The sequence below is a fragment of the Papaver somniferum genome, chromosome 1, assembly GCF_003573695.1.
Source record: "Papaver somniferum cultivar HN1 chromosome 1, ASM357369v1, whole genome shotgun sequence".
In the NCBI taxonomy this organism is placed as follows: domain Eukaryota; kingdom Viridiplantae; phylum Streptophyta; class Magnoliopsida; order Ranunculales; family Papaveraceae; genus Papaver; species Papaver somniferum.
Genome location: NC_039358.1, coordinates 21853913 through 21877777, shown reverse-complemented (window position 1 = coordinate 21877777; position 23865 = coordinate 21853913).

Here is a 23865-nt window from a genome sequence, read left to right as displayed (position 1 = left end):
TGCATTGCAGATTAACTGTTACGAAGGAATAGTTGTAGAAACGTAAAGTCCAATCGCTGAAAGATTTTCGCCACTGTCTAGAATAACAGTTCTCTGATTTTGCGACTGACTTCAACATGTGTTTGTTCTTCAGCTTCTTCTTCTTCCTACTGGTGATGAAGTAGCCTGCAATTTTTGATTCTCGACTCTGCAGCTCTCTAAACTTCTCCCCACTTGCTTGATATCCTCTATGTTACTCAACAATCCATATATATATATATAACATGACCATAAATCCCGAGAATATCTTCTCTCTTCTTCCAAGAAAAGTCAGGGGATATTTTTCGTTCCTCTTTTCTTTCTTCATGCGTATTTGGCTTGTTTAGAACTCTCCGATAAATAGAATCAAATCTTCAGAGGATATTATCCCTTATACTCCCAATAACTTCCAAATACACCACAAAAGAAATCCCGAAAAGCTCTCTTTATCTGTTTTTACGAAATTTCGTGATATCTTCTTTTTCATCCAAAACTATTACCTACCTTGTTTTGATGTTACAGGGTAATACCTGTTAGAGCATTGCTCGGTCGAACTCGCAAGCGTTGCTATCTCAAGCTTGTTTGTCAAGTTTAGTTGATCAAAACTATAGTCTTGATTTCTAGTCTAGTTATAGCTATGTCTCGGATTAGGATAGAATGTGTAGTTGAGCTTTAGACTTCACGACGTTCATCGATTGAAGACGAATATTTACTGAGGAGAGCTTGGAGGAATTTCATCAACAAATGGTATGTGGAGACTAAAACTTATTTATCACTCATAAGTATATTCTATTCTATCTCCTAATGAGACTAAGTCGTATAGCTATATAGACTTTTATATTACACACATTTGATATTTCGAGCCGAGTTTATCTCGGGTATCTATTTATCGAAATATGTGTTGGAAGATTTTTCTTTATCTACGTTCATCATATTCTTGACAAGTTTAGTTGGAAATAATTTATTTGTTGGAAACTAAATATTAAGTCAAAAGATGATCATATGGAAATTTCCTTGAAACATCTTACATGATTTGTGTGAGACAATCATTTGATGTCGACTTGGAATGTTTCGTATTGATCATTCGATCACTTGAAAATTACTTGAAGCTAATAGTTTGTGTAAGACAGATATTGTCGTCTTCTAAGGATGTTTCAATGATTGAAATGAGAGTTTAGAACAAAAACCTTTGTCTGGATACATCACAGTATGCGTATCTAGTATGCAAACTGTTTTGGTATGATTCAGGTCTGGGAATTGTTCCAATTGGTTCATATATATTTCTATGAGATAGTGAACAATTAAACAACTCCATGGTGAAACACAATTATATTAATTTGGTTATCTTTCATGATTTATTGATCATCATAGTTGATCTAGATGTGTTAGATGAATGTGGTTAAGACAAAAGTGTTCATATGGCTAACTTCGGTTAACTGTTATTGAGCCAACTCAATATACACATTTAGGTACGGTTACCCACATCTAAGTGAAGTTATATTTCATTTGTGTATAACAAGCTAAGACCATCTAACGGTGGAGAGATATTGCTTTGGTTTTAAGAAGACTTAGCTTGAATCTTAAATCAGATCTTCATCTAACGGTGAATATTGAATGCTTTGTTACTAAGATATCTTAGTTTTGATTGAAAGCAAACCCTGATTTGAAAGAATATATAAGGGAGAACTCTAACAACTGGAAAACCTAATCCCGACACTTTCCTGTTGTTGATGGTGGTTTTTAGTTCAAGGGCTAAAATCGTAAACCCTGTATTTAATGCGTTGTCATCCTGCAAAGGAACATAAGTCATTTAAAAGCAATGAGTGCTTAAGCCACTTCGCTCACATATTTATTGAGAAATTTAATATATCTGTATATATGAAATTTACTTAGAATGGTGCGTGCAACAACAATCCCAAAATATTCTATGAATTTTATCTTCCACCAACATTATTCACTAATGCATGACTTGCCTAGTATTTTCCTACGCTATGTTCCCAGCCGAAATCTCAATATTGACATGACATGACGATTAAATGTTCATACTCAGCAGAGTAGCATGAATCTCCCGAAGTGTCAATATTGAGATCTGCATGAAAGTACTCAACGGGCTGCATCACTCTCTGACAAAGAGACCAGCGTAATTACACACCTTTTTAATTAAAAGATAGCGCGATTGAACGCGTTTAAATTCCTTAAGGAAAATATAGAATGTCCATGTCAGTCTCAAAACGATCACGGCAGTACGTTTTGGCCAGTCGATTTATAAAACCTAGTTGCCTCCTAACATGGTCGGACAAGCTTCATAATGTTCACCATGGGGCCCACTATCATCCCAACCGATCGGGATACTTTAGTTCACCCGCATCACCCCTAGTCGTTAGCCATAAGTTAGGGTGATCGCGCTGTTGAAAAGAAGCTCAACGATCTAAGACCGACCATATCGGTCTCAAACTCATCACATCCGTCAAACTTAGCCAGCCTAGTTGGATGGCTCGGATGTTATTTCGAACGACCAATGAAGTGTAGATATGCTCACCAGCAACTCACCTCCGTCCCTGGCCGGCCGAACTACTTACGATATGCTAACAACCACCAAAAACGTTAGCACGAAGACATGCCAGCCGTGTGAACAAAAGGAGTCTTAATCGAATTAGGCTGCCTAGGTCGGTCTTAAATCAATCGTGACCAACCAACTTCGCCATCCTAGTCGGACGGCCTAAATCGTATCTCGAACGATCAAAGAAGCACCAATATATTCATTGGCGGCCCAACCTTCTTCCTAGTTGATCGACTTTCCCATAACAAGTCAATGACACATCAAACTATTCGATTAAATTAGGGCGGACGCATCCGCTTTAAAACCCTAATTTGTGCTTGTGGCAGTATACAACTATCATAAATCAATCACGAACACCCATGTTCGCCAGCTGAATCGAGTGGCTTAGATCTAATTTCAGATGGCCCAAGAGATGTCAGCGTGCACACCAACGGCTCATCTTTGCACATGGCCGATCGGCATGTTCGAATCAGTGCACAACGCTTTGATTCGACTAGCTAAAACATGGATGGTTGCACGGCTTCCATACCCTAAAAACGACAACGGCAGTATACAACTGCCACAAATATTCTCGTCCATCCAACTTCGCCAGCCTAGTTGGATAGTGTAGACTTGTTTTCAAAAATCTAACAAAGTAGCATTATGATCACCGACCATCTCTTCCCCATGTGGAGAGATCGACCAAGTGATAGCTCTCCCATAGGGTCCTCAAACGAACACCCAAAGAGGGTCGGTCGTGCTGCTTTTAAGACACTTGCTTCGTGACTGATTCAATCGAGCTCAAAAACAATGATGCTTCTAGCACATCGATTATTTCAGCTGCTTATTCGAAAGCGATGCTTCACATACATCGATTATAAGCAATGCTTTATAAATATCGGTTTTACAAATAATTTAATATCTGACCTAAAAGCACTGCGTGCTGCTTTCAGCAACGAGTCCCATGACTCGACCCACTTACTCGAGACATCAAACATGTCACAAACTGGGGGATGCTAACCGGGGTATTGGTCTGGAGGTTTACAGCGTGCGGTGTGCAACGCGCCCATTACGAGAAAGTGTCAGGAAAGACGGAAGGTTAACAGTAATAAGAGTAGTGGGTGAACGTGTGATCAGTCTTTCCTCATGACGGAAACATGATGATCATTACCTTTCACACAACTCCACTTCTCCATTACTTAACTTCCTCCACTTCCTATGAGATCAGGGTGCGCTCAATGACTTGTATAAATAGGTTTCAAATATATTTCCACAACAACAGAACACAAGTGTTATCAACACAAGTAGCCAGAAACCATTTTCTGATACACAAGTCATAAACAACCACACCTTCATAATTCAACATTTTGATCTCAAACACCTTCTTCTCTTCCCTCCCTAAGATCAACCCTTCTCCTTCACCTTGTGACCAAATTGAATCTGGAACGGCCATTTCTTGGTTTAGGCTAGAGTCTTACAGATTGATCTCTCAAATATAAAGTACTCTCGTGCAGTGCGTTTGTTTAGGGTTTGAATTCGTTTCTCATAAACACACCCAAATTTACCAAAAACAGCAGAATTAGATTTTACCCCAAAACAACTGGCGACCACAGTGGGAGATTAATCTCTCGGTTGCAAGATTAATTTCCAATTTCATTTTAATTTTCTCAAAAAATTCAAGATGGTGGATCTTAGGTCTGGATCAGCGAAAAATGTCGATGTTACTGGCGTTAACAACACCCCTGGTGTCCACATTCCTACCGGCGACACCAATGTACCGCCTACCAGCACGGTCAACGCATCTCGTGGCACTACATCCTCAACCACCAACACCAGTGGCGCAGGAAACATTCCCTTAGGTGTGACACCTCCAATCACCAGAGCCAGAGCCGTTGCCGCCAACCCCAATATTTCTTCGAGCGTAACACCTCCGGTTATTACTAGAGCTACTGCCACTCCCCCGTGAGGACGAGAGACTGGAGCAGCCAGAGGAGGCCAATCCCCTATTACCATTTTCGATTTGATGGAAAGACAAGAAGTTCTCGCTAAGGCTCAGACGTACATGGCCACAACTCAGAAAGAGGTACTCACTTTCCTCAAGCCGCTAACCGAACGACTACTACAAGAGCCGCGTCATCCCGTGGAGCCAATAAAGAGTACTTTAAACACTTTTGGCGCAAGCACTTCAACAGAGCGTGCATTCATGGATGAGGAAGTTTGTGTTGCTCCTGAGCGCTCAAGAGAAAGGAATCAGCCGTCCAAATTCATCACACGTGAGGATCTGGAGTGTCTCCTCCAAAATCGAAGCAAGGAAAACCCGGTGGACATGCACCAACATCAATATCTGTATCCTCCTGATGTGAAAATAGTTCCTCTTCCGAGAGGATACTCATGTCCTCAATTTTCCCTTTATGACGGAACTGGTAATGCTCGTGAACACATCTCTCGTTTTCTGGAGTCATTAGAAGAGCACGAATACAATCATGTCCTCCGCCTAAAATAATTCTCAAAGTCACTTACCGGGAGAGCGTATACCTGGAACAACAACATTACACCAAACCGTATAGCCAATTGAATTCAAGCACTATGATCCAAATGTGACTGAACATCAATTATTAGAGTTGTGCATTAATCGCATGGCACCTGTCTATCGCGATTTACTGGAGAACCTACGCTTCCAGAGGTTCTCTGAACTTCATGAAGCTGCTAAGCGGTTGGCTACAACAGCACCAGCCTTACTGAAAGGAATCAGGCCCGCCAGGAATGAAGATACACGTGAGATTTGAGGAAACAAACGTATCATCAACAAACAATACAACACTCAACCCTATGTAAGCATGGCGAGTGTAGAAGAAAAGAGAAAATCTCCAGTTGCAGAACAACAACTCAAACGTGCAGCACCAGCGTATCAGACGGCCCCATCCCGAAAGGCCGCGAGTAAAGACTCCTGCACAACAACAAGAAACTGGAGATGCTTCTCCAATCTTCCCGTTCCCGATCGATGAAGTGATTGAACACCTGGAAGATGGATTCAAGATGATGCCATCAAACTACCTCCTATCAGGCGCCCACCAACTCAGGAACAAATGGCAAATCCCAAATATTGTCGTTACCACAGATACAGGAGAACTTCAATTAGGCACTGAGGGATTTCGCGGAGACTCTCTTCCCGTCAGGAGTTGCATAGTTCTGGGGACTCCGTCCACGAAACCGTACAGACCATGATGGAGCATTTATGCAAACAACAATAGGAGAGTTTCCGCACACTAAGGGAATCAGGGAAGAGCTGCTTCACCCAAAAAAAAAGGAGAGAATAAACTCGCGTGCGTGATTTATTAACGCCCGTCAATATTCATGGTCGTGACCGACCAAGGTACGTGCTCGTAGATGCCGTTCCTTCCGTTCAAGATCCATGGTCGTAACCACCACTCGTCACTTCCAAGGTTTGTGCATGTAGTCATAACTCGTCTCTGTCAGGGATCTTGATCGTAGCCATCCAAGATCCAGCCAACTGGTTTTGTACATAGTCATCAACACAGATGCAAAAGGGTGATACCCTCATCATGGTCAACCCATCGACCATACGGGATAGAACCACGTGAACTGGGGACTGAAGCTCAGCGTGAAATTCCTTCGCTGTCAGTCAAGGAATTCTTTAACACAAGAGAGACGGTCAATCAAGAAGCATGTAATTTTTAAAGGAAAATCAAACTGAAGGTTGGTCGAATCCTTAACCATTATTGTTATCTCCCCTATTTCGAATTACCGGAAGAGAACGTTGCATGCGTTGAGATGTTACAATAAAAACAGTATTCTTTCCCATGAGGAGAAAACACGACTTGCCGGCCAGCACTATTTATGTGTTGTCTTCCCATATGCCATATCGTATCGCCTCAGAAGAATTGGAAGAACTCATTTTCGAAATCAAGGGTTAAGGGCGCCCTCACTGGAGTTCTCTCCAGAAGTCGCTTCAATGCACGCTCTCTCCTGAAGCCTTTTCAATGCTCTCTCCAGAAGAAGCCGCTTCAACGCACGCTCCAGAAGCCGCGTCAATGCACGCTTTCTCCAGAAGCCGCTTCAACGCACGCTCTCTCCAGAAGCCGCTTCAATGCACGCTCTCTCCTGAAGCCAGCTTCAACGCCCTCTTCATAAGAAGCCGCTTAAACGCACTCTCCAGAAGCCGCTTCATCGCACGCTCCAGAAGCCGCTTCAACGCTCTACTTCAGCGCTCTCTTCAGAGGCCGAAGCCGCTTCAACACCTTACCAGCAAATGCAACGAAAGTGCGTCTTTCAAGAGAAAATAAGCTCGGGATAATTACACCTGGGGACTGCCAGCACATGATGCTTTCACGTCCCTCAACCGGTTTATTTCTAATATCATCAATCATCACTGTTGAATCTTTACGAGCCGCATAAAATTCTCAACATGAAGACGTACATGTGCATCAAAGACTCCAAAGTACAAAGCGGAGATGTTTTCACGTGTCCAGCCACGCCACCAATTCTGAAGTGTAACTGGGGACTACTCATCGCATCCCATTCCATACAACCATCCAAGATCCAGAAGATGGTTCAAAATATGTCGCTTGGAACGAAGTCCTTAAAGATTCGCGGCACAACATCCATCTGCCTACCTACCTAGCTGGCACGCCACAAATCTTAAAGAAGCGTGTAGTCTGCAATGGGAATGTCAAACAAAAGAATGGGAGAGCTCAGAATGCAAAATCATGTACACAGGCTCTACTCTAACCTTACCGAGGAGCGCTACGTCTAAAGTTTCAAGCATGAATGAGGGATTATTATTCGATCAAGCCCTGGCTCCAGCCACATGAAACAAAGACTACTAAACATCAAAGAATTATCAACAACGCCAGGACCAATGGTAACTTCACTAGAATTCTCTCCGGAGCTGCTTCAACATCCTCTCTGGAAGCCGTTTCAATATCCTCTCGAGACGCTTCAACATCCTCTTCATCTGCTTCAACATATTTTTCAGAAATTGCTTCAGCAGCCTTTTAAGGATATTCCTCATGATAGGGATCGTCCACATCAGATTCGAGGATTATGACGTCGTCATGAAAAGGGTATTCATGTTTATCCAGGAATTCATGTTATGCTCCACCATCCTTCACTTTAGCCGGGAAGCAAATCTTTCATCCCTAGCACTTGTTAGCTGAGAGGCTTCATCGCGCCTCCACTTTTACTCCATGCTAACCGAAGCCAGGAAATCTTGGACACACTCTCGAACGATACTAAGATGTACAAGGGACTTGGAATGCAGTTTTAGATCCCAAACAACAGTATTCCTAATCTGATATCATGCTAGGGGAACGCTTACCTGGACACCTCTTGAACGTGACATGTTCCAAGGACATGCCGACCCATCTCTTCTAGTAACATCTAACTTTGTCTCATAAGTTTTACCTTTATTTGTCACCATCTAGTGCTTACCCCGCAACAATGTCACTGTTACGTACTAAGCAGGGGACTTAATATTGATGGTGGTTTTTAGTTCAAGGGATAAAATCGTAAACCCTGTATTTAATGCGCTGTCATCCTGTAAAGGAACATAATCCATTTAAAAGCAATGATTGCTTAAGCCTCTTCGCTCACATATGTATTTAGAAATTCAATATATCTGTATATATGGAATTTACTCAGAATGGTGTGTCCAACAGCAATCCCAAAATAGTCTGTGAATTTTATCTTCCACCAGCATTATTCACTAATGCATGACTTGCCTAGTATTTTCCTACGCTATGTTCCCAGCCGAACTCTCAATATTGACATGCCATGACAATTAAATGTTCACTCTCAGCAGAGTAGCATGAATCTCCCGAAGTGTCAGTATTGAGATCTGCATGGAAGTACTCACACAGGCTGCATCACTATCTGACAAAGATACCAGCGTGTTTACACACCTTTTTAATTAAAAGATAACGTGATTGAACGCGTTTAAATTCATTAAGGAAAATATAGACTGTCCATGTCAGTCTCAAAACGATCACGGCCGTACGTTTTGGCCAATCGATTTATTAAACCTAGCCGCCTCCTAACATGGTTGGACAAGCTCCATAATGTTCACCATTGGGCCAACTATCATCCCAACCGATCGGGATACTTTAGTTCACCCGCAGCACCCCTAGTCGTTATCCAGAAGTTAGGGTGATCACGCTGTTGAAAAGAAGCTCAACGAGCTAAGACCGACCATATCGGTCTCAAACTCATCACATCCGTCAAACTTAGCCATCCTAGTTGGATGGCTCGGATGTTATTTCGAACGACCAATGAAGTGCAGATATGCTCACCAGCAACTCACCTCCATCCCTGGCCGGTCGAACTACTTACGATATGCTAACAACCACCAAAAACGTTAGCACGAAGACAGGCCAGTCGCGTGAACGAAAGGAGTCTTAATCGAATTAGGCTTCCTAGGTCGGTCTTAAATCAATTGTGACCAACCAACTTCGCCAGCCTAGTCGTACGGCCTAGATCGCATATCGAACGATCAAAGAAGCGCAAATATGTTCATTGGCGGCCCAACCTTCTTCTCAGTCGATCGACTTGCCCATAGCAAGTCAATGACGCATCAAACTATTCGATTGAATTAGGGAGGACGCGGCCGCTTTAAAACCCTAATTTGTGCTTGAGGCAGTATACAATTATCGCAAATAAATCACGACCACCCATCTTCGCCAGCCGAATCGAGCGGCATAGATCTAATTTCAGATGGCCCAAGAGATGTCAGCGTGCACACCAGCGACTCATCTTTGCACATGGTCGATCGGCCTGTTCGAATCAGCGCCCAACGCTTTGATTCGACTAGGTAAATCAGGGATGGTCGCACGGCTTCCAAACCTAAAAACGACAACGGCAATATAAAACTGCCGCAGGTCATCTCGTCCATCCAACTTCGCCAGCCTAGTTGGATAGTGTAGACTTGTTTTCAGAAATCTAACAAAGTAGTATTATGATCACCGGCCATCTCTTCTCCACAGGGATCAATCGACCAAGTGATAGCTCTCCCATAGGGTCCTCAAACGAAAACCCAAAGAGGGCCGACCGTGCTGCTTTTAAGACGCTTGATTCGTGACCGATTCGATCGAGCTCAAAAACAACGATGCTTCTATCACATCGATTATTTTCAGCTGCTTATTCGAAAGCGATGCTTCACATACATCGATTATAAGCAATGCTTTATAAATATCGGTTTTACAAATTATTTTATTATTTGACCTAAAAGCACTACGTGCTGCTTTCAGCAACGAGTCCCACGACTCGACCCACTTAATCGAGACATCAAACATGTCACAAACTGGGGGATGCTAATTGGGGTATTGATCTGGCGGTTTACAGTGTGCGGCTTGCAACGCGCCCATTACGAGATAGTGTCAGGAAAGACGGTCGGTTAACAGTAATAAGAGTAGTGGGTGAACGTGTGATCAGTCTTCCCTCATAACGGAAACACGATGATCATTACCTTCCTCACAACTCCACTTCTCCATTATTTAACTTCCTCCACTTCTTATGAGATCAGGGTGCGCTCAATGACTTGCATAAATAGGTTTTTAATCTATTCGACAACAACAGAACACAAGTGTTATCTACACAAGTAGCCAGAAACCATTTTCTGATACACAATTCATAAACATCCACACCTTCATAATTCAACATTTTGATTTCAAACACCTTCTTCGCTTCCCTCCCTAAGATCAACCCTTCTCCTTCACCTTGTGACTGAATTGGATCTGGAACGACCATTTCTTGGTTTAGGCCAGAGTATTACAGATTGATCTATCGAATCTAAAGTACTCACATGCAGTGCATTTGTTTAGGGTTTGAATTCATTTCTCATCAACACACCCAAATTTACCAAAAACAGCAGAATCAGTTTTTGCCCCAAAACACCTGTGTCCTAGTTGCCACTAGAGTCGATTCTCCTTTAACCTAGGTTTTTCCAGAACCAGTATAGGTTAACGACTTGAAGACTTCATTTGGGATTCTGTTAGAGCACTGCTCGGTCGAACTCGTCGAACTCGCAAGCGTTGCTATATCAAGCTTGTTTTTCAAGTTTATTTGTCAAAACTATAAGTCTTGATTTCTAGTCTACTTATAGCTATGTCTCGAATTAGGATAGAATGTGTAGTTGAGCTTTAGACTTCAGGGCATTCATCGATTGATGACGAAGAACTACTAAGGGGAGATTGTGGAACTTCATCAACAAAAGGTATGTGGAGACTTGAACTCACCTATCACTCAAAAGTCTATTTCTATTCTATCTCCTATTGAGACAAAAGTCGTATAGCTATATAGACTTTAATTACATTATACACATTTGATATTTGGAGTTGAGTTTAACTCGCTTACATATTTCTCGAAATATGTGTTGGTAAGCTTTCGCTTTAACCAAGTTCATCTTATATTCTTGACGAAAGTCAAAATATGATCATGTGAAAATCGCCTGGTAGCATCTTATATGATTTGTGTGAGACTGTCATTTGATGTGGACTCAGAATGTTTCGTATTGATCATTTGATCACTTGAAAATCGCATTGAAGCTAATAGTTTGTGTGAGACGGCTATTCTCGTCTTCCAAGAATGTTTCAATGATTAAAATGGGAGTTTAGAACAATTTACCATTGATTGGATATATCACAGTATGCTTACTTGTATGCTAACTGTTGCAAGTGTATTCCAAGTCAGGGAATTTAGTATGCATACCCGTATACGTACTGATTTCAACTGAGTTCGGTCATGAACGACAATATGCGTACCCGTTTGCATACTGGCGAACAAGACCAAGTCCGGGAACTTAGGTATGCGTACCAGTTTGCATACTTGAGTGGGTTAAGTTCTAAAATCGGTTAAGTATATTTACATACCCATGAACAAATACATTTATATAATAAGGATTGCGATCTTTCACTACACCAAATTTAACGTATAACAACAACTTAAATCTGTTGTTGACTGTGTTTGCAACAGATTTTTGCCGTTGCTAAACACCTTGTCGCAGTTTTTCGCAATAACTCTAGTTTTGTTGCTAATTTTGGTTAGCAACGGTAGTAGCAACAGAAATAAGTTGTTGCAAAATTAAAATATAGAAACATAATTAAATTGTTGCTACTTTGTTGCTATTTTAGTAAAACATGATATAGTTGTTCTGGTTCAGATTTAGCAACACGTTTTTGTCGTTGCTAATTTTTTGCAACAAAAAAAAGGTCAAGTCTTCGTTGACCTAGTCAAAACTGATTACCCCCCCCCCCCAATTTATTATGCAATACCCCAGTCCCCTGGAAAACCCTGTGTTGATGGTGGATTTTCGACAAAGGCTAAAATCGTAAACCATAATCTTACATATTCCTGATCCAGCAATCAGATGAGTATTGAGGCTCATGTCTCTCACTGAAGCATGAAAACTCATGCCACAAGAGTCTCTGACTGAGTATATTGTCTCTCAGAGCATACGAGAATATGCAATCTCTTAACTGAGGCAAAGGCATATCTCATGAATACTGAGCAATTTCAGTAATCACTTCTATATAGAATTGAACGATTTGACGGCTCCTAGACAGCTCGCCTGCTAGTATAGAGCGATAACGTCTTCAGGATGTAACAATGTTTTCCCTAACTATATAAAAGAATTATGACGCTTGAACTAGCTCATATCACCCAATCTTTGAATAATTAATGCTCCTAGGCAGCTTTCCTGCTAGTATAGAGCCATCAATTAATTATTTCTAGTCATTAAGTTCATCATCCGAATCCTAGAAAATATTCTACATTCTTCATAATATTTCATTACTTCAATTCATGGTTCTTCCCAGCAGAATTCCATGGGTTAGTAATAAATATCCAACATGCGGGCATCTGAGCCGCTATCGAGTAAGCCCCGACCAAAATGGTGCAAGTTTACTCAGCAATAATGCACTAACGAGCACCTGAATGCACGAACGAGCATTCAAAAAATTACGAAGGAACGATGAACCTATGCAAAATAGGGAAGAAAAATAATAATAATAAAATATTAGTTAAGGCGCTAGGGGACCGAGCCTCACTGGCCGGCCGGTCATGCCATTGTGGCCGGTCCCACACCTTCCTTTATTTTATTCCTTGATCTCATGAAAATCCCTTCATTTGAACAAACTCCTGCGTTTTAAGGAAACTCCTCAGTTTCATGGTGTTTCCTTCACACCAAGGAAATAATATAACATTAGGAAAGGTGTTACGGGACCGGGCCACTAGACGGCCGACCCTGCCCTAGTCATGGCCGGTCCCACACCTTAATTCCTTATTATTTTATTATTATTATTCCCTTCATCTTATGAAAATCCCCAGTTTCATGATATTTCCTTCACAACAAGGAAATAATATAAAATTAGGGAAGGTGTTACGGGACCGGGCCACTAGTCGGCCGACTATGCCCTAGTTATGGCTGGTCCACACCTTGCAACCCCTTATTTTATTATTATCATAATTGTTTCCTTCATCTCATGGAAACTCCTTCGTTTTAAGGAAACTCCTTCGTTTCAACAAAACTCCTTAATTTCATGATATTTCCTTCACATCATAAAAATAATATAAAATTAGGAAAAGTGTCATGGGGCCGGGCTCATTAGCCGGCCGGCCATGCCTTAGCCATGGCCGGTACCACACCTTGTAACTCCTTATTTTATTATTATTTCCTTAATCTTATGAAGTTCCTCAGTTTGAGCAAAACCCTGATTTCTTCATATTTTCTCAATATGTTGCTCAAACGCGCATCAGAAAATATCAAAATTCTCAGGACTGAGGCACAAACACTATGGTGACATGATCATATTACCTTGACCGACCAAGGTTGGTTCTTTGTCTTTCAAGAGGCCGGTCCCACATATTTTCATAATTTGACCTAATTTGTTCATATTATGTTCAAACTCTTCCAAATAACTGGGAATTTCATCAGGCGATCGTCAGTCAGTCCCATGACCAACCAAGGCCGGTTCCATGATCCCTTGGTCGGTCCCTCATTCTTTCATAATTAGTTTTTATCACCTAAGGCTCAGAAAAGCGTTATTTCAATAAATAATTAAACCAGCATTTAATCATCCTTTCACCAATTGATATTCAAGAGACTTTGGTGTTGGCTCACTCAAGCATCTGGGCGCTACATGGTCGACCCATCATCCCATATAGCCGGTCCCTCCTTCACTCCATGGTTGATTTTCAATAAATCATCAACTGATCGGCAATTGATTGAAATTAGGGTTTCGAATCCAAAGCTCATGATTCCGAGCAGATTCAAACACTAATAGTTTTATATTGATCCCATGATCAACATTTTGATTAATTATACTCGGTCCAGTTGCCAGTATTTTAAATTAATATTTTATTTGGTCTCGTTACCAATAATTCATCAAACGAGCAACATTTGCTCAGATGAGCAATATTTGCTCAGACCAAGGTTAAAAGGGGAAATATAGGATTTAAAATTTTATCAAAAAATTCAAGTATGCCATTAGGGACATTTATAAAGTTTTTAAAGGATAATTGTGTAGGTCCATGAAAAGGAGGGACACTAATTCAATTACCACTATTTTCTCTTGATATAATATGCTTGCTTTAGGTTTTTGATATTCTATGCTTGGATTAACATCTATTCTTTTGAAAATATACATGTCTAGGCAATACTATTAGAATCAATTTGAATATTCAGTTGCATAATTATTGTTTTATTAAATCACTAATATCGACCAATGGTGGAATCCTAGCCCCAGCCTCTCCGTAATTTCCACAAACACTTTTTTTTTAAATATTTGAGTTTGCTATATTTTTAGTTTTATTAAGTTTAAAAATCGAACCTTCACAAGTCCCAACGAACCTTTTACTACAATATCATTGAAAATACCATCATTTTTTGGCGCCGCTGCCGGGGACTTGTCTTTAGGTTTAGAGTTTTTAGATTTATTTTTTAGGTTTTTGATTTTATTATTTTTGTTTTATTTTACGTTTTTGGGTATTTGTTTTTTCATTATAGATTTTTGGAATTTGGAGCGAAAGAAAAAGGAGTTGCCAAGGCTTTTAGTGACCACTTAAAGATTTGGAGTCAAAAGACAAAGCGAAAAGAACGAAGAAAAAATAAAAATAAAAAAGAGAAAATTTTATTAGATTTTGTTTTTATTATTTTTAGTTTTTAGAAACTGTTGATGGTGGATTTTCATTAAAGGCTAAAGTTGTAAAGACCAAAATTATGCGCTAACATCCTTCAAAGGATAAAGCCACTAATAAAATGGTGAATACTTCTTCACTTCGCTAATTTACCTAGAATGGAGCATTAGAAACAATCCCATGTATACCCTATAAATTTATAGCATTATCAATTAATGCATGACCAGCCTTGTATTTCCTGTTCCACTCTCATTATTGGTGTGACATGACGACTGAGTGTTGCTCTCAGCAGAGCAACATGAATCTCCAAGTATCACTAATGAGGCATACACGAAATACCCGTACAGGCTACAACTCTCGGTGTTATACTAGCCCGATCGAGCATCTGGACTGTCTACGTCAGTCTTAGAAATAATCACGACCACGCAAGTTGGCCACATGATTTAACCAGCCTAGACGATCCTCAGCAGGAGCAGGCTACCACTTTAATGACCACCAGCGGGCCCGCCTATGCCCTGGTCGGTCGAATACCTACCATGCCTCCCAAACTACTACCAAACACCAGCCTGAAGTTGGATGTCCAGGATGGTATGGAGCGGCTTCGAGGAGACGTGCGAACAAGGTCACCTATAACAGTCTCAAAATCATCACTTTCGTCCAACATCACCATCATGGTTGGACGACATAGATTGTCCCATGGCCGGATGGACAAGCGTTGTCGTGCACACCGACGGGCCCATTCACGCCTGCATAATTGATCCTCCCCTGACCTAGATACAGAACCATGTATGGTTTCCTGAAGTTGGGCCGGCGTGAAAGCTTAAAGGGTCGCAGGAAATTCCACTAAAGGTCCCAAATTGATCACGACCATCCAACATGATTGGATGGATTAGATCGGACCCATAGCCACCAGGCAGGTATTGGCGTGTTCACCACCGGCCCAACGTGGGCCCCACATGGTCGGCCTCCCCAAAACAGAAGCGTGGCTTGCCAATTCGTCCATCCAAAGCAGCGTGGACGTGAAACCCCAATTAGGGTTTGCGGCACATCACATGTGTCGCAAATCAGTCTCAACCATCCATCTTCGCAGGCATAGATGGAGGGTGTAGATGTAGATTCAAAGGGCCCAGAGCATGTCAACACAATCACCATGGGCCCGCCTACATACATGACTAATCGGTCAAGACCAACTATGGTTGGTCGTCTCGATTCGTGCGCCCAAACTAGGCATGGCCACGCGTTTTCAACTGTAAATCGATCTCGACCACTCAACTTTGCCGGACAAATTGAGTGGCTTAGATCACATCTTCACGAGACAGTAAGGTACGGACGTGTACATTGGCCTGCCGACTGCATGCCTGACTGATCGGTCAAGACCGGCCATGGTTGGTCATCTCGAAACGCGCGCCCGAAGTAGGCACGACGTGCGGTCTTCAATTCCTTTTCGGCATGGGATTTCTGTCGCAAATCAATCTCAGCCGCTCCTCTTTGCCAGACAAATTGAGTGGATTAGATCGCATCTCCATGGAACAGTGAGGTACAGACACCTACACCAGCATATCGTCTACACGCATGCCCAATCGGCCCTGCCAAAAACGTGTCCCATGCTTGGATTCGACCAAGCTAAAGGTTGTTGTTCGAGAACCTCTTAAACCCTAATCCGACGGTCGCAGATGTGGGTCGCAATCCATCTCGTCCGTCCAACTTCACCATCTTGGACGGACAGCCTAAGACAGAAGTTAGGAGACCAGTGAGGCATCACCATGATCACCGTCCACCATTCTTCCACACAAAGTGATCGGCCAAGTCAGGACTTACCTGTACAGCCTCCAAACGATCACTCGAAGATGAATGGACGTGATGCTATTTTAAGATGCTTAATCCGCGACTTACTCCGTTAAGCCTTAAAACAGCGATGCTTCACACATGCTGAATATATTCGATGCATTACCTGCATAAAATAAACACGATATTTCACAAGTATCGACTTTCTAAATAACTTAGTTATTTAATCTAGTATCACATGCTACTTTTTGTGGGTCCCACGATCCACACATTCGAGACATCAAACATGTCACAAACTGGTTGATACTTACTGGGGTATTGGTCTGGCGGTTTACAGCGTGTAGCGCACAACGCGCCATCACAAGAACGTGTCAGGAAGACATGGACGGTTAGTGATGATGGGAGAAGTGGTCAAGATGGATCGTGTGACACTAACACACGCAACTCCACTACTCCATCACTCCACTTTCTCCACTTCCCATGAGATACCTGGGTTAGGCTCAATGACTTGTATAAATAGGTTTTCCTCCCTATTTCCAAGACAGAACAAGACAACAGAAACCAAGTGTTAATACAATCGTATTCCAACACCAGAACTGATAGCTTTCATTCTGTAATCCAATTCAGCTTTCTGATACAAGTCATACACATCCAACACCTTCACAATCTCAACACCGTCTTCGCTTCCCTCCCTAAGATCAACCCCATCTCTTTCACTTTGTGACCGAAGCAAGTCTGGAACGGCCATTTCTTGGTTTAGGCCAGAGTTGTACAGATTGATTTCTCGAATCACAAGCACTCCCGTGCAGTGCATTTGTTTAGGGTTTAGATTCATTTCTCATCCACACACCCCAAATTACCAAAACCGGCAGAAATAGTTTTCACCCATAAACAAAAACTGTATTAGGGTATTCTCTATTTTTCTAAAAAAATTAATTATTTTGGACTTTACTTTTTGGACTTTGGACTTTGGACTTGGAAATTCTTTTATTTTTAAACCCTACGGAAGGGTAGTATATTAAATATTAAACTGTTTGCAGAGAAGGAAAACAATTACGGTATTGCCTCAGCCCCTCGGGTTCGTACATGACATAGGAGTCGTGGCACGAGTCGACTTCAACGGTTCGTCCCCCGTCTGGAACGGGAGGTAAGTTTGTCGAAACACTCGTGAATCCCATGTCAACGGGTTACTGTCTTCCTTCGTGTTAATATTTGTTGAGGACTGAAAACGGTTTAATTTTCTAGTAAAGGGAAAGGACTGGCCATACAAGATAAGGGTTCGGATTTCATCAGCGTTCTTTTCTTGCTCGCCTTAGCAACACACAACCTACGCGAACCCAAGCTTAAAATACTGACTAGAACGAGACCTATAAGGTAACGAGCTTCATAGGAAAGTCGTTCGAAAAATATTGATTTCTCTTTTAAGCATACTTTGAAGTTCATGATGGTTAACGTAAGTTGAGCGTGCCGCCTTGTAACCCAAGTGAATGTTTTTCCAGCGAGGCCTGGGTGTCAAAGCTCCATTGAGCTTCTCTTGCTTTTTGTTTGCTAGAATATATAGGCTTATTGTGGTGGAGTCATCCTTGTGTGTGTTTGCATAGAATTTCCCTTCCTTTTAGGATTTTATGTTTTTCTAGTGTATGCCCGAGGTTATTAGAGAACGGGCTTGGAAAAGAAACACTCTAGGTCATTTGATTAGTGACAAACCTAGTAGTTCTTCTTGTGAAGACGGGGAGCTCGAAGACTCTTCTTTTGAGAGCCCTGTCTTTGGAAACTTCAGCTTTGAAAACTTGACACTTAGTGGAGAAAGTACTCCTAGTCCTTTGGTAGTGCCAGAAAGGGCTACATTGAAATCTTTGTTAAACCCAACTAGGACCTCTCTTCCATCACGTATCAAGTTAGCTGCAACTGAGGCAAATTATGAACTGAAACCTGGGACCTTGCAGATGCTCCCAGTATTTTTAGGGAAAGAGAGTGAAAACCCGTATTTTCATGTTAGGGATTTCGAGGAAATTTGTAGTACTCTGAAAATGTAAAACCTAGATGATGATGCTTTGAAACTTAGGTTATTCCCCTTTTCCCTGAAAGATAAAGCCAAATCTTGGTTGTATAGTTTGCCTTCTGAGTCAATTGTAAATTATGACCAACTTACATCTGCCTTTTTACAGAAGTTTTTCCCTAGGCACAAAACATCGTCTATTAGGACGCAAATCTGTACTTTTTCTCAAGAAGAGGGAGAATCTCTATATAGGTATTTGGAAAGGTTCAATGACTTGTTATCTGAATGTCCTCACCATGGTTTAGAGAAGGTTAGGCTAGTTCAAATCCTTTATGAGGGTTTAGATTATTCGACAACAACCATGGTTGAGTCTTTATGCACAGGTGGGTTTGAGAATAAAGATGTTGATCAGGCGATGACATTTTTGAATGAAATCGCCGAAAAGACCTACCAATGGGAAAATAGTAGGAAGCCAAAGAAAACCATTCTTCTAAGTAGAGGAACTGTTAATAGGGTTGAAGGATCTTTTGAATCAGATGCCAAAATAGCAGCCATAGCTAAAAGGTTAGAAGTTTTAGAATTGAGTCGAACTAGTGGCAGAGTAGAGCCTTTTTGGGAAGGACAGACTACTGAAGAACAATCCCATGCTCTTTATAATAACACTAGATTTGAGAACCATCAGAAGTTTGACACATATTCAGAAACCTAAAACCCTGGTTGGAGAAACCATCCAAACCTTTCTTGGTCTAATGGCCAGAGTCAAGGTCAGTCTACTAACTCTCAGGTTATTCCCCCAGGTTTTATCTATGCTAAGAATCTTTCAGGACCAACACAGTTTCAGATTCCTTCAGATAAGAAAATCACGAGTTTAGAAGAGTCTCTCGTCTTGTTAACTCAGAATACTATAAAATTTCAGCAATCGGTTGCTCAAGGTCTAGATGAAAATAAAAAGATGGTCCAAGCTAACTCTCAGGCCATTTCGGAGTTAAAAAGGCAGGTTGGTTTAATTGCTAAGCGTTTAAGAGAAATAGAGAATGGAAAGTTCCCTAGTCAACCACAACCCAATCCTAGAGGAGTCCATCAAATATCTTTAGATGGCGAGAAATCAAACCATGTGAACTCTATAACAACTCTTAGGAGCGGTAAAACGGTAGACAATAAGATAGCCATGCCTAGTGGACATAATGTAGTTCCACCATTTACTTCCCAAGAGGATCCCATAGCTGAGGAAACTGAAACAATTTCTAAGGAGTCCCAAGAAATTCCTGATAGGACTACTTATGTGCCTAGAGCCCCATATCCACATTTGTTAGCCCCAACAAAGAGGGACTCGACTTTAAACAAGATAATTGAACCATTTAAGCAGGTGAACATCAACATTCCATTGTTAAAAGCAATTAGGCAGATGTCTGCTTATGCCAAGTTCCTTAAAGATCTTTGTACACGAAAGCTAAGCTTAATGTCCAAAAGAAAGCCTTTTTAGCTGGTCAAGTAAGTTCCATTTTTCTGAACCAAACACACCCTAAGTATAAGGACCCTGGATGCCCCACCATATCTTGTGCGATTGGTAATCACATGGTCGATAAAGATTTACTTGACTTAGGAGCTAGTGTTAAATTACTCCCGTATCATGTATACACCCAGCTAGGTCTTGGTAAGTTGAAACCAACTAAAATGACACTACAATTTGCTGATAGGTCTATCAAAGTCCCTCGTGGTATCATAGAGGATGTTCTGATTGAGGTTGATATGTTTATTTATCCAGTGGATTTTGTTGTTCTAGACACCCAGCATGTTCAGGACCCAAGTGCTCAAATCCCGTTGATTTTAGGTCGCCCATTTTTAGCCACAGATAACATTGTCATCAACTGTAGGACTGGGCTTATGAACATATCCTTTGATAATATGACCACTGAACTTCTTTAATGTTACTAGACAACCTTCTGAGAAAGATGATTTAGAAGAAGTGAATATTATTAGCACTTTAATTCAGGATTTAGTTCAGGATAATTGGCTTGACACTTTACTGGTAGATTCTCTAGATGATTTTTAGGAAACCATTCTCTTAGATCAGATGTGTGATCAATCTTTAGAAGAAGCTCTTGAGTATTTTAAAGATTCTATGGACCCAGAAATTCAGGCAATAATTTTAGGTCTTTCTAAGAGTAATGATGACCCTAAGTTTGGGGGTAGAGAACTAGAAGAATCTCTTGATTATTTTAAGGTCTCTAAAGATCCGAAAATTCAAGCAATAGTTAGAGGTTTGTCTGTGAGTAATGAAAACCCTAAGTTTGGGGGTAGTGATGGTTCTTGTGATTGTCACGTATCCCTAATAAAAATTCCTTAACTTGGGACTCGAGCCTTGTGTGTCTGAGATATTACTTGAGTCTGTTCAGATTCTGCAACCCGATCCTCCTGATACTGTCCAGGAGGTAACCCAGGTATTAGAGACCCGTTTTTCGGATGAATATATTTATCAATACGCACATATGAAGTTAAATTACGCTCCCTAGATAAACCCAGTTGTATTGACAGAAACCTTAGATGAGGACGTGCTCCTTCTTTTCATTTTTCTGAACCAGTGCAGTTGTCTCATATTTGTGTCAGCTCTATTTGGTCTTATGGACCCAAAATTGTTTTGACTATTGGTATATGAATTTGAAAGGGGACAATCCTTTTTGAGGTATTTGATGTCTAGCTAAAGAATTTAAATTTAGCATTTCCTGGGAGGCACCCACGCTCATGCTTCGGGTAATATCCTTCCTTATTTCTTTTTTTATCCATCAAGTGGTAACAGTTTCTTCTTGTTCATGCTTTTAATTTCATCTTTCGAACATTGAGAACAATGTTAGATTTAAGTTTGGGGGTGGGGAAGAAACTTTTTGTTAGCTTTTAGTTGCAAAATAAACATCTAAGTGGATGGAAGCATCTTGGTTGTAGGAGTTGAGGAACCAATCTGAGTTGGATGGAAACATCTAATAGATTCTATTCATAAAAGCACAGAGCTCAGGTGTTAGAAAAAAGAACATGGTAGTTTCGCCATATCTCGTTGAATCCTTTTCACCTTCTGTTTATATTTTCTTTTCTTTTAAATATGTTTCTAAGTGATTTGGTGGGGCACACGAATCAAGTTGTTACCACTTCTAGGTTGAAATAGAGTGACTGAGATACCCATCAAAAAAAAAAATTGAGACCAGACCATCAGACCAACTGGAATAAATTCAATAAAGTCGACCACTGGTGCCCTTGTATATGCCAGTTGTGCTGACTTAGAGTTAGGATTATCGACCGCTGGTCCCCTTGTATATGCCAGCTATGTTGATATTATAAAGACCAGGATCTCAGTCCATTAGGATAGGTTCATTCTGGCAGTGTCCTTCATACAGATATGGGAAACATCGTTCACCTTAGTCAACATCAAAACCATCTACGTTTTTTGCTACATCCATCTTCTTAATCTATCCATGTGATTGGTTGACTCCGGTTATGATGTCCAGAACTATCTGAGTAGAGCTCTGTCACTTATATATGAATTTTAGTATGCTTGAGTGCAAACTCGTGTAAAGCAATTGGAATTTCGCATAAGGGTACTTCCTCCTGTAGTCAATGAGAGTATGCCAACCAAGGAGATTCCTTAGTGCCTTTCAAGGTTCAGCGTAGATAGCTAGGGTCTGGAGTAAAGGTTTGTGGGTACACCTCTTGTAAACCCTCCAGAGACTATAACTCGGCCACTAGGGCCACCTAGGGGTTCAAAGGCTTGTTTCACATATTAAGTGCAATCGCGATGCCTGCGACAGTGAGTTAGGATTTTATTTTCTAGATTAGTTTTGCTCGAGGACTAGCAAATAATAAGTTTGGGGGTATTTGATAGACACATATATGTGTCTGAATTGTCCTTAGTGTTTGTATTGTTAGCGCTTGATTTTATACTTATTATGGTGTTTTTGTGTTTGGATAGGTGTTTTTGGAGAAATACACTTGTGTGGAAAAACTTGCTCGAAAAGTGCTATTTGGACCCTCGGATGACATTTGCTAAATGGACCCCCAATTCGGATAAGAGGCACCTCAATTACTAAGGGGCACCCACAGGATATTCTCACCCAAGCAGCTGGATAAAGGGCAACCTCATCCCCTTCGTTTGAAAATGAATTTTGGCGGGAAAAAGAGTTCTTTGACTGGCAAAATTAGGGTTGAGAATTTGAAGCAGTTTTAGGGAGATTCAATGACTGAAATCACTTGGTTTTGTTCTAATGGGCTAGACAGGAATGGGAAGAACATGAAGAACATAAAACGGCATCAAACCGTCGTTCATGCTTCGGAGACAACGACAAAGAGAAGTGGGTCGTATCACTATAGCGGCAACAACAGTTTTTATTTATCGTTCTTTGTAACAGCCGAGTTTGTAATAACTATAAGTGTTACAAACCCGGTTTAATCATTATTTTCTCCCATTTCATCATTTGTGAACACCATTTGAGCAATGAAATCAACTTTTGAGCGTGTTTCCATCAAGATGAGCTAAATCCAATCCTTGGGGCTATGGAGGAATCCGTTGTTTCGGTAAAAGTGATACATTTCTATTTTTAATTAATTATAACAACTCTATTATGATTTTTGCATTGAACTAAAAATTGATTATATGATTTTGATTAGTTAGGTGTATTTTCTCTTGATAGAATATGCTTGCTTTAGGGTTTTGATATTCTATGCTTGGATTAACATCTATTGTTTTGAAAATCTACATGGCTAGGCAATACTATTAGAATCAATTTGAATGTTGAGTTGCATAATTATTGTTTTATTAAATCACTAATATCGACCAATGGTGGAATCCTAGCCCCAGCCTCTCCATAATTTCCACAAACACTCTTTTTTATATATATATATATTTGAGTTTGATATATTTTTAGTTTTATTAAGTTTAAAAATCGAACCTTCACAAGTCTCAACGAACCTTTTACTACAACATCATTGAAAATACCATCATTCAATCTGGACTAGGTCCCGGGGTTTTTATGCATTTGCGGTTTCCTCGTTAACAAAATTTCTGGTGTCTGTGTTATTTCTATTCCGCATTATATTTTGTTATATAATTGAAATATCACAGGTTGTGCGTTACGATCAATAAATTAGAATATCCAACCTTTGGTTGTTTATTTACATTGATTGACACTTGAACATTGGTCTTTGGTACCGTTCAAGTTATTTCACATAATAATCAGGCTCATGGATTTCTATTTGTTGGATTTGTTGATTACGTTAATAGAGATATTAGAACTCTTTGACATACTTTATTAAGATTGAATCTAGTTGATTCTCTTTAAAGTATATTGGAGTTAGTCCATACAGATTGCTAATCGAAATAATGGGTGAGGTT